Genomic DNA, 11,746 nt, shown 5'->3' with positions numbered 1-11,746 from the left:
AAGCCCAGTTAATGTCACTAAGAGGTTTGTTTCTTGTGATTGTCATCCAGGTTAGAAGTTCTCCATCAAATGCTCATAAATTAATGTGACATAGTTCCCATTCTTGCTTCCCTTTCTTATTTTCCCTTGTTGCCTTGGAATAGGGCCCTTGACTAGGACTAAGAGCAGACATTATCCTTCTGCTTACCCTTACAGTGATTTTATTTTGTTCTTCATTTCTCACTCTAGTGACTTGATTAGTGTCCATTTTCTGTAAACATTCTTTTTGTATTTGAAAGTAATGACTTTGTGATTCTAGTAAGTAAGCAGAGCTTCCATCTTTCTTCTCTGTTAGGTACTTTAAAATCATATTTTTAATACAATTTCTTTGAAGTTGTTGATTTTTTCCCTCTGGGATCTTAATTGCCACTTCTGAGTTTTCTGAAGTCTTTTCTTTTTGTCTTTTACATTTATGTTATTGATCTTCCCTTTCCCATCCCTAGAGTTCTATCTGTGGTCATTTAACGAAATCTCTTACGTCTTCTTAATCTCTTAAGTCTACTTTCTTAAGGTCTAGGTGTCCTTGCTTTCCATATTGTGTAACAAATTATAGAATCAATCTGTCCAAAGAAATTGTTGGATATTGTGTTTTTCATTATATTCCTTTTCAACAAATATTAATTTGGTATCAGAGTACTGCTGTCTGTTCTGTCTTGCTGGTTTAGCACTAGTGCAATAGTACCCAGTCTTATGATCCTGCTCCTCTACTCTGCATTGGTGGGCCTTACCTGGAGTACTGCAGAGGAGGGCCAAAAAAATGATCCAAGGGATGGAACACGTCTCCTACAAGGACAGTCTGAGAGAGCTGGGGCTGTTCAGCCTGGAGAAGAGAAGGCTCCAAAATGACCTGGTAGCAGCCTTTCAGTATATAAAGGGAAGCTACAGGAAAGAAGGGGACAGACTCTTTAGTGGGGTCTGTGGTGATAGGACAGGGGGAAATGGTATCAAGCTTAAAGAGGGTAGATTTAGGTTGGATATAAGGAAAAAGCCTTTCATAGTTAGGGTAGTGAGGGAATGGAAGAGGTTGCCCAGAGATGTGGTGGAAGTCCTGTTCTTGGAGACATTCAGAGTGATGCTGGATGGGGCTCTGAGCAAGCTGATCTAGCTATGGATGTCCCCGTTCATTTCAGGGGAGTTGCACTAGATGATCTTTACAGGTCCCTTCCAACTCTAACGATTCTATGATTCCATAACAGAAAACATAATTAGTCAATAGTAATGAACATGACAGTAGCACATAAAAAGTCATATATCTTAGTCTGTTGTTACGATATGAAAATAAAGATGTAATATTAATGATGTTTCAAATAAATTCAGTGGCTTCATATAATGTTAGTAGTGGCTATATATAGGTGTGTGTGTGTGTGTGTATTTTTTTTAAGTACTTAATGTAAGAAACATCCAGATCAAGTAATAAATCACCCTTATAACACTCTTCTCCTTCAAGTAAATATGTTCTACTAGTTTTCAAAGGAATAGAAACAGAGGGAATTATAGAACTTGTCTGAGTCTTTACAGTAAGTAAAGACTTTACAGGTAGTCAACCTCAGATCAGTTCGAGGCTCCTGGAGCTGAGGGATTCCTGATTCCCAAAATTATATATATATAATAATTTCCAATATAATATATATATATTAAATAATATATATATAACATAATATATAAAATATATTATATATGCCCAGTATTATTCAGTGATTTGAGTTACACTGCAGATTATTGTGAAAAATAGTAAGTATTCTACTTTTCTTTCCATATCCTCACTTGTCTCCGTCTGGCATTCAGTGCTCAGTCCTGAACATATCTTACATTTTGGTCTGTTATCTCAGAACACAGCTTCTCACTACAGTTTAATTATGCTGCAGTATCACTGAACAGATTCTGTACAATACTCTATCATAACAGCACATACAATAAGAATATCTACTAGTTTTGTACAGTCTTTAGTATTTCTGTTGCTGAAATACAATTGCAACATCCCCTGGTTTTGCTGTAGGTTTGTTTTGAAAGTACTATTAACTGCTGTTAACACAGGCTAGGATCCAATAGACTCACGATGAGATCAGATATGTTTTAATAATATAATTCAGCCCATCCCTGGAGGCATTCAAGGCCAGGCTGGATGTGGCTCTGGGCAGCCTGGTATGGTGGTTGGCAACCCTGCACATAGCATGGGGGGTTGAAACTAGATGATCATTGTGGTCCTTTTCAACCCAGGCCATTCTATAATTGATTCTATGATCTATTAAAACTATTCACTCAATTAAATACATTGTTCAAAGTGCCATTTAATAACTTGCTATGTTGTATGATTGACAAGTGATTCATATGCTGTATTTTTACCACACAGTAAGAAAAATGGAATTTAAATGGATTTTTGTTTAGATTTTAGAACTTTACATCTAGTAAAAGTAAAGCTTCTAAGTCTGTAAACAGTATTTAATAGATTAGAAAGCTAAGTTCAGAGAAGCAATTAAACACCAAACGTGGTAGTTAAAAATTGACTTGCATGGGTTCAGACATCCTTCCTGTACTTAGGTCTGACACATAAATTTTTCTGTGACGTGTGTCAGCCTGCTGAGGCTTATATTCTATATCAACCTGTAATCTGGCAGACTTTCATGGTATAAATGTGTGAATGGGATTAATGTGTACAGCTGACAACTCTGACTGTCAGACTTTCATATAGTGCCAGGAGGCCATCAGGTCCTGTTGAGCAGCAGTTTTTTTTGGATGACTCACTCACAAACTTATCTCAGATTGATAGTGAAATACCAGAAGCTAGAGAAAGTGTGATTGTCTACATCCAGAACTGTGCTCTGAAAAAATGACATTTAGCTAACTAACACTCTGTAGCTACTTCAGTTTCTAAATTACTGAAGGTGCTCAAAAATTATGCCACCATAAGTATCCCAAAGAACCAGATTTCTAATGTATTTTACAAGCTTTTAACACAATTGTAGTGGCATATGTACAATGCAGATAGTATAGGAGATTCAGGTACAGTTGCTTTCTACCTGAAGGAATTTAAACCATTTTTTTTTATTGTTCCTTTAGCAAGAAAATACACACTGAAACTCAAGCAGCTTTGAAAGATTTTCAAGCTGCACTCTCCAAAATAAATTTCTTTCCTGTCTCCTAAATAAAAGAACAATACTGTTGTGACTATTAGTCCAAGTAATTGATTTCCTTCAGAGAAGTATTCTTAACATATTATTTGAAAATGCAATCATTTTTCTTGTCAGCATTTGACCCAGGCTCCCTCTAGCTGGCATCTCATGCTCAGTTTTTCATTTCTGGACAGAATGGGCGAGAAATCACCAAGTTCCAGCAGCACACAACATGAATGAATTTCCTGTGTTTGACTGTCAAAGATCAGACCACAATAGAGCAAACACACACACACACACACACACACACACACACACACACACACACACACAAAAAAAAAAAAAAAAAAAAAAAGATCAAGAGCTGGTAACATCAATAAACAATGGTTTCCTTATCTCTGTGAACAGTATGAGATTTGCAAGCTCATTCTCCTCTCTGGCCTTTGAGATCAAGGATCAGAAAATGATTATGTGATAAAGCAGAAGTAGATGGTCCAACCCAGCAATGACTTGCATCACTTTTCTCAAAGGAGCATAGAAACTGTTACCTGGTAATTTTTCTTCTTGTTTGAAAACCATTATCTGTGGAGCGTTAGTGGAACCGGGCTATTTATTCTATTCTGTGTCACAAAACAGGCCACTGTATGAGGCAGATGAATGCCACAACCTTGGCTACACTTAGACATTAACAATATAGTGTGCTGTGTCAGATTTTCCACTGATGCACATAACTGGTTGTTGTAATGTCTTTGGGATATTAGCTTTTAAATAACAGTCTCCCTCAAGAAAGGTAGAAGAAGGAAATTCTCTGAAAGATTAGATGAGCTGTTTTCTCCATCTTCCATTAAAAATAAAAGCCTCTGCTGACCAAAGTGTTAGAACTTTGGGTATTCTCTGGATGCTTTCTAAGTTAAAAAAAAATCATATAATGTTTTAAGTATACAAAAAGGCTTAATTTCATCTTCAGCATACTAGGGTACTGTTTAGAAAGGTCTGTATAGCCAACTTAACTTAGTATAGCACTGTTCCTGAAAAACTCAGGTATCATTATTTAATATTCAGTGATTCTCCACTTTCAAGTCTTGCACTTCTGGATGTTTTGGTCTTTGACCTTGCTAGAGAAATTAATTGAAGTTTATTTTCTAGGACAAAAAATTGCTGTGTAGATAGATTTTGTCCCAGCATAGATGTGGGAATGAGGTGGTCACACAGCCAGACCATGAAAAAATAATTAATGCATGTGGAGGTAAAGATATTCAGAATACCTAACTGTAGGTGGATTTTTTAGAACTAAAGATGTAGTCAAGTAAGTCAATTTACACCAAACTGCATGGAAACAATTGTTTGCTGGGAAGAGGTAATTTCAATAAGGACAGCACTGTACAGACTTCTGAGGTGTTTTTTTGTATGTTTGTTTTTGGATTTTTTTTTTCATTTTGTTTTGTTTTCCTAGTCATCTACTACTAGGGGGAGCATCAGTATGGTGTAATGAATTTCTAAAGAAATTTAGGAAATATGTATTAAAATAACAGTGTGCTACATCCGTACCTTGGAGAACGCACATATTACGTTCTTAAATGGCCAATGGTTGGTCATTATATCAAGCAACACAGACATTACAGTTAAAAATATATAAGAAAGAAATATATAAAAAGATATAAGCTAAATAATTACAAAATGCTAAACCTACTAATATATGTTTAACAAGATATCACTGACTTAGTTGGATGCATTTAATAGGATCTAAGTAGGAGTTTCCTCTGCACTTTCTCGAATGCTATCCAGTGTTTTGGGGTTTGACTGCATGCATCATCAACAACAGCATACTTAATTTATGCTAGACAAAATCACTGCACCAGTAGGAGGAGATGTAGGAGATGTTGCCAGGTTGTTCCCCCCCCCCCCCCCTTGTGATTCCTGAACTTTGGGAAATCTTTGCTGGAAGTAATTAATTTATGTAATTGGTTAGACCTTTTGGGCTTCATCAGGAGTTAGCACATAATCAGGTAGGAGGTAAAATTATGTTTCATAACTGCATTAGTCATCTGCACTTGAAGGCCTTTGAAAAATTAATTTAACAGCCAAAGGTTCCCAAATAATGAAGAATCTTTTTTTTTTCCCATACACTAATTCAAAGAAAATATATTTGTGGCGATTGAAGACCCATGAGGTGGGTAAACTTGGTACTAAATTTACTTAGCACTAAACCTGATTGAATTTGCAGACTATAAGTGGGATTAATCTTTTCTAATTTTAGCTACCTACAAAGAAGCTAAAGGACTATCTAATCTATCACCACATTTAGGCTCAGTATAGTTCATGAAGAAATAAAAGCAAGTCAAGTGCAGTTCATTCCATCCTGAGGTGGATGGCTGCCATAACCAGGATGAATTGCCCTTCAAAGATGCCTGTCTGATTGGAAACTATGATTGCACAGTTAAAGCATTTACTTAATTAATCAGTATTGCTAAATTTGCTTCAGAGATAAAATATGAGGAGGTGTCTGTCTGAACCCACTGACATAGTAGGGTATACAAAGTACTCCGCTTCTAGATGGCTAAAGTGAAATGAATCTTGTGTTATACTTTGAAAACAAAACAAAACAAAACAAACCTGACACTTCAGTAGAAATTTCTTCACAGTCTTGGTGTCAAAATTACAATTTTTAAATGTACAGAAAGGACAAAATATTGTTTTATTGTTTCTTTTTTCATCTATCCCAGAACATCATTAGTGGCAAATTCGCATAGCAGAATTGTCCTACATATACCAATGTAAACTGAGCTATCCAAGAGAAATTTAAAAAAAAATCATTTTTTGTTCTTCTCATTTTATTCACTGAAGGCTATATATTTGACAGAATTGTAAAAGCAAGGTATTAATGTGGCATGAAATAAAGTCCTGCATCAACAATTAAAAGACATAAAGTCAGAGCTTTACCTTTTTAAACTGCGTTGTTATTTATTGTAAATTTTGAAAAGTGAAGAACAGTATAGACCAAGAAGCAGAATTCAATCCATGCAGTTGTAAGAGAAAAAAAAAAAAAAAGTATTTCTTTTAGAATAGATTTTACCTTTTTTCATTATTCCTCTGAGTCCTTCTTTGTATGTTCTGTCTGTGAAGACATATAATACAAGTGTTCACAGCCCTGTATCTGCTCAATGTAGTAGTTTATGTTATGGTGTAGTTTTCCACAAGAAAAATAGTTATGGGCATCATCTTTTCTCAGGAAAATGGAATTTATCTAAGTCCCATTTTTCCAGTTTATTCATGATGGTTCTTGCAGTGGTACTTTCTTCTATGGTTTATAAATGACTAATGATTGTTGCTTATGCTGTACTAATTGCTCTGCAAGCTAGAGGAATGTAAGGGACAAACCCCAGGTGACTATTACCATGAGCCCAAACAACACCAGGCAATTGCCGAGATAATTGAGATAATTAAGACAACGGCAGAGCTGGCTTTCCCTTTCCTTTATTCAGCTGATGTCTTAACCACTCTTGGAGGAATCCAGAACAGTGACCAAGAAACAGTCAAGTCATGGGAGGAGGCCTGGTGTCACCTGCTTTGATTTGGCTGGTGACAACCAATTCCAAACTTGGAGCCAACTACAGCTATCAATAGGGGCTGGTGGGGCCATGTTTTCCCTTTTTGCTTTGATACTATAAATAGAGTCTGAAGGGGGTAAGGGGAGTGGCCCTTCTCATTTCTGCTTGCTTTCTTTGTTCTGTGCTACACCAAACATCTCTGTTGGCATGCCTGATGCTGGAAAAAGGACTGGTGATCTCTTTTCATTTCTTTTCCTTTCTCCCTCTCTCTTCCTCTACCTCTTTCCCTCCTCTCCCTCCCTCCCTCTCTCTTAAAGTTATTAAGTAATGCAAAGCTTACTGGAATTTTCTCTAAAACCACACAGCTTAGGTAGATAGAACTGTGGAAAGGCCAATGCATATGGGATAACTGTTTTTATTTGTTTGTTTGTTTGTTTTTGTTTTTTGTTTGTTTGTGTTTGTTTCCTTTTATGTATGGACCTTGAATGTCATTTCACCTTAATCTATCTGGGGAGATTTACAAATCTGGTTGTCCCTCCCTCCCTTCATAGGCAGGATGTGAGAAGGAGAAAGGAATCCCTTCCAATGCCATTTGCTTCAAGCCAAATTACAGCTTCTGTGGGTGGTTCATTTCCTCAAGGAGAGTCCTCCAACAGTTGTCACTGGTTTGTGAGTTCTTCTTAAACCACTGGTAGCAGTACACAGTGCCTTGAGAAAGAGCAAGATGTTCCTGTATCTCTGCCATAAATGTCATCTGAAGAAAAAAAAAGTGAGGAAGGATATTTTTTTTCACAACTGAAAATTGCTGTAACATTTAATATGCACAAACTCGTGATATGAACTTCTAGTCCCAGAAGAGAATAGCAGCAGGGCACATCTAAGAATCACAAGCTACTGAGAAGTTCCCTGGATGTTCAACTTCCTCTTCTTTTCACTGTATATGTTTTGCTAATTTGGAGATGTGTTCCTTGCATACTCTGGATAAGAAGACAATATGTGGTTTTCTGGAGAGATTATTTTCATGGACATGGAGAAAGCTTTTACATTTTTTGAATGCTCTGCATTCAGGAAAATGTTTCTGTCTTCAAGGGCTGCAGTTATCACTCATCCCTTAGGATTAAAGGAGATGGAAGTGACATGCTTTTCTTATACAAGAAACATACTGTTGAAATAGAAATGTAAGTTTTCTTTCCTTGGATTGTCAGAAGAGATGTGTGTTCTCTATTTTCATCTTTTTCTCTCAGTTCTTTTTTTCTGTAATGTACTCTACTGAGGAGTTGTGGTCACAGCCATTTTGTCGCTTGAAGGCAAGTGTCCAGCTCTGGAAATAGTGTAATACATAATCTTATTGTGAAACTGGATTTAGCTAATTGTTAAAAGATGTCTGCTAAATTGATTGGAGAACAGGGTCACCACTCTGTATGTTTAGTAGAGGACACAACTTTTACTGCTTTTCCACCATGTACCTCTTTGTCCAGTGATGTCAGAAGGATGTAGGAGTGTTGTGGATGGAGACAAAAACACTGCACGCTTCACTTGTAAGAAGAAGGCAGAAAGATATTTACTGATATAAAATAATGTGGTAATTTGAACAACGATGACAGCAACTTAACAGGATTCAAAATGGCTAGATATCCTTGCCTGTTTGCTATGCAGAGGGTGAGGGCTGCATAATGAATCTGAGATCAAAGCTTAGGAAGGTAGTATAGCTTAAAAACAGTATTCAACTTACTGAGGATCTGTCGGCAAAGTGTTACCGCATCCCAGGTTAGTCTCTGCAGAGTTGTTAAGTAACCTTGAGAGGTGTCCCTAATCAAGGGGAGATTCTGGTGTACAGACAGCTGCTTGCAAGAGGAACTCTCAGAGGGGTTCCTAGGCTGCTTGCTATTTGTAAGGTAAGACGATTCACTCATAGTCGTACAACTTAGAAATGGATGTATTGAACTAGGTGTCTGTTATCAGTTCTCTGAGCACCCAGTTTTAGAAAATATGGTGGCTGTTAACTGTCTCAGTGAAGCCCTCGTTGTTATTAGTCCCAATGACAAGGTCTTCTGCACTTCGTTGTGTGCACTAAGCCTTGGGCATAATGACCAGGCTGGGTGGGGAAGCAAGGAGTGCACCATCACAAGGGGGTGGAGAGCTTTCTGAAAAACTCTGGGGTATGCCAAAACTTACAATTACATCCACGCTGTGTTTTAGGAGTGGCCTCTGTAGAGTCTGTAGAATCATGCAGGTTATCTTGGAAATAATTAATAGAGATGACCTGAAACTTGTCTGGGAGTAAGCTATTAGTTGTGAGTCCTGCAGTCAAATTTGCTCCTTATGGGACTTTAATGCAGTGGGCTTGTTACTCATTGCTGGTGGGAAGCTTTAGAAATGTGCAAAGTATTGGAAGTGCAGTCTAATGTAATGTTACAAATAAATCACTTTTCTTTAGTGTCTTAGAAAACTGCATTTTTTTTTCAGACAGAGAGATTCTGCATGTATTTTTTGCAGTTGCTGTCAGTGAGTGATCCTTTTGGAATTCTGGCTTGTCTCTGGATGTTTTAGCATTCAAGTATTGGCATTTACATTATGTATGACACATCTTTTGTAGTGGTATTTTGGAAAAGAGTCATGTTCAGAGGTGAGAATGAAAAGAAGGGAGACTTTGATAAATGAGACCACATTTTCATGACACAGCTTACATATAAAGAGTGATTGAAAATATGAGTCTCTGCTTGTTGAGCCACTGATAGTCAAATAGTACTAAAATTCATCTGTCTGCAAAGCATAAAATATCCTCCATTATGATCTGCACTCTTTTTCATTTTCCACGTTTTGGTTATTAATGCAGAATGAAAATAGTTTGACAGAGACACAAAAGATAAAATAATTTAGTTGATAATTTAATACAGATTTTTTAAATTGTCTCTTTTACTGGAGGAACAGGATATAGGTATGCAAGTATATGTATGTTAAATACGTACATTTAAAAGTGTATCACTTTGGCCAACATTAAACTCATTGTAGCCTTCACAAAGAAATGGAACATGACTTGCAACTTACTGAGGCATATTGTTCAGCTTTTGTACAAGACACATGTTCTTCAAAAGTTCATTACTTTCATTACTAACTGGATTGTTGGGCTTGACACCCTCAGCAATCTCTGTAGTAAATTGATAGAGGCATGATTCACCTTCTCATAAACATCTAAAGTAAGTAAGATGAATCACAGTTTAAACATCCCCATTACTTTCCACTGTTGGAAAAAAGAGGATATGGCATTTAGCTGAGGTGGTAGCTGAGATGAATCACAGCCCTGTGAGCTTGTGTGAGAGGTCTGATAAGGTGATGTGATCTTTTACTGCCCTCTTCCTTGTGGGTTTTGGGTTTGGCAGTTGTCCTTGTAAATTTCACTGCTTTCATCAGTATTGGCATCCATTCATTCAAAATCATTTATGAACTGTATAAATTGGAAGGCACAGTAGTATGCCTTATACTTTGTACTGCAAAGATAAATTAGGTATTAATGACTGGCATCACAGTATGCATTACTCTAGGATTGTGATTTTATAAATTATATTCTCATACACAGTCATCCAAAAATGCAGAAGAGCAAAACGTTCTCACGTGTCCTGCCAGATTCTACTGGAAATATTTAATTCTGCTAAAGCCCAGATGTCACCACTGTTGATCAAACTTTTAATAGCTGAAAGACCTCTTTGCATAGTTATGAGGCAGCACCATCATGATGTAAAGGATTTTCACTTGTCAAATACACGCTGTCATGTACATGAGTAATTGTCTTTGGATGTGTAGAGGTAGAGAAAGGTTGAAAAGGGCAGTTGTTTGTTTTTGTTAAACAAAAAAGCAAGGATTTTAGACTGTTTAGTTTAATTCCAGGCTGAAATATTTAGAAGCCAAACACAAAAAGATATGAAGTTGAGAAGTAGCAGTGAAACTCTATTCACTAGGGACAAGCTGGGGCCAAACTAATATAATTTCCTTCTATATCAGGGAACCAAACTTGGATAAGTGATAAGCAGAGATGTTAAGTAACATCTTTAAGTGTTAAATAATCACCTGACTTTACATATGTTCTCCAAACTAATCACTCTCTTTCTCTCTATAATTAGAAAAGGAGCGTGATTTGTCTTATTTCCATGTGGACACCTAAACTAGCTCAGATGAATCATGCCTGTTCCTCTCTACTGGTTAACTGAGATGCAGACATCTGCTGTGGAACTTAGGTGATGTTTGCAACGAGGTGGAGAAGATCTAATCTGAAATATTTACTGGAGGGAGAAGTAAATAATTTCTTTACATTGGTGTGAATATACGAGAGGATGTGAAGCAGTGGAACAGTTTTCCTGGAGATTGTGACCTCCCTGAGTTTTTTATTATTATTATTTTAAGAATAGGTTAAATAAATATGTTGAAATATAAGATACAATTGTACTTGTCCTATGTTCCAAATATGTATTACAGGACATCTCACATTTCTCCTAGGCTTCTGTTTCTACGTGGTTTCATTATTTAGTAAGTTTGATTCCAGCTCTCATAAGCTGGGTTAGCTAGAAAGGGAACACAAAGGTAACCATTCCGTTTTGAGTCATGCAAGAGATGTGTACCTCTTGTCACATTGTATGATGGAGCAGAATCACATAATGGAGTGGAAATCGCAGTGGGACTATAGTTTGGAAAAGACATATTCACAGCAGCTCTTATCTCCAGTTCCTTCTTGGAAATCATTACATGCCTTGAGAATGTATTACCTGTCAGGGCTGCAGCAGAACCTGCAAAACATGTCTTAGCAGAGCATGTACAAAGAGGGTGAAAGGCTGTGAGCACCTCCAGTGAAGCTGGATAGTAAAAATAGATAATGTGCTGTATACCATGGTCTCTCTAAATGTAAAATGTGTAGCATTAAAAAAAAAAAAAAAAAAAAAAAAGGAAGAAGAAAAAGATATTTTCTTTTTGTATATTTGGGTGGAATTTGGTGAAGATTAAAAAGCATTAAGATATAAAGCTCAAGGGAATAATTACACAAACCCTTAGTTGCATAAT

The 11,746-nt window shown here is 36.7% G+C and overlaps 1 protein-coding gene across 33 annotated transcripts in view; it reads left to right on the top strand.

The window, feature by feature from the left end:
- The window catches only part of GPC5 (glypican 5), a 676,292-nt gene that overhangs the window by 91,077 nt on the left and 573,469 nt on the right, over positions 1-11,746 (top strand). The gene's annotated exons all lie outside the window — the stretch shown is intronic.

Source organism: Gallus gallus, chromosome 1 (assembly GCF_016699485.2).
Source record: "Gallus gallus isolate bGalGal1 chromosome 1, bGalGal1.mat.broiler.GRCg7b, whole genome shotgun sequence".
NCBI classification, from domain to species: domain Eukaryota; kingdom Metazoa; phylum Chordata; class Aves; order Galliformes; family Phasianidae; genus Gallus; species Gallus gallus.
The sequence above is the reverse complement of the archived record's forward strand: the minus strand, read 5'-3'. Positions and strand labels throughout refer to the sequence as shown.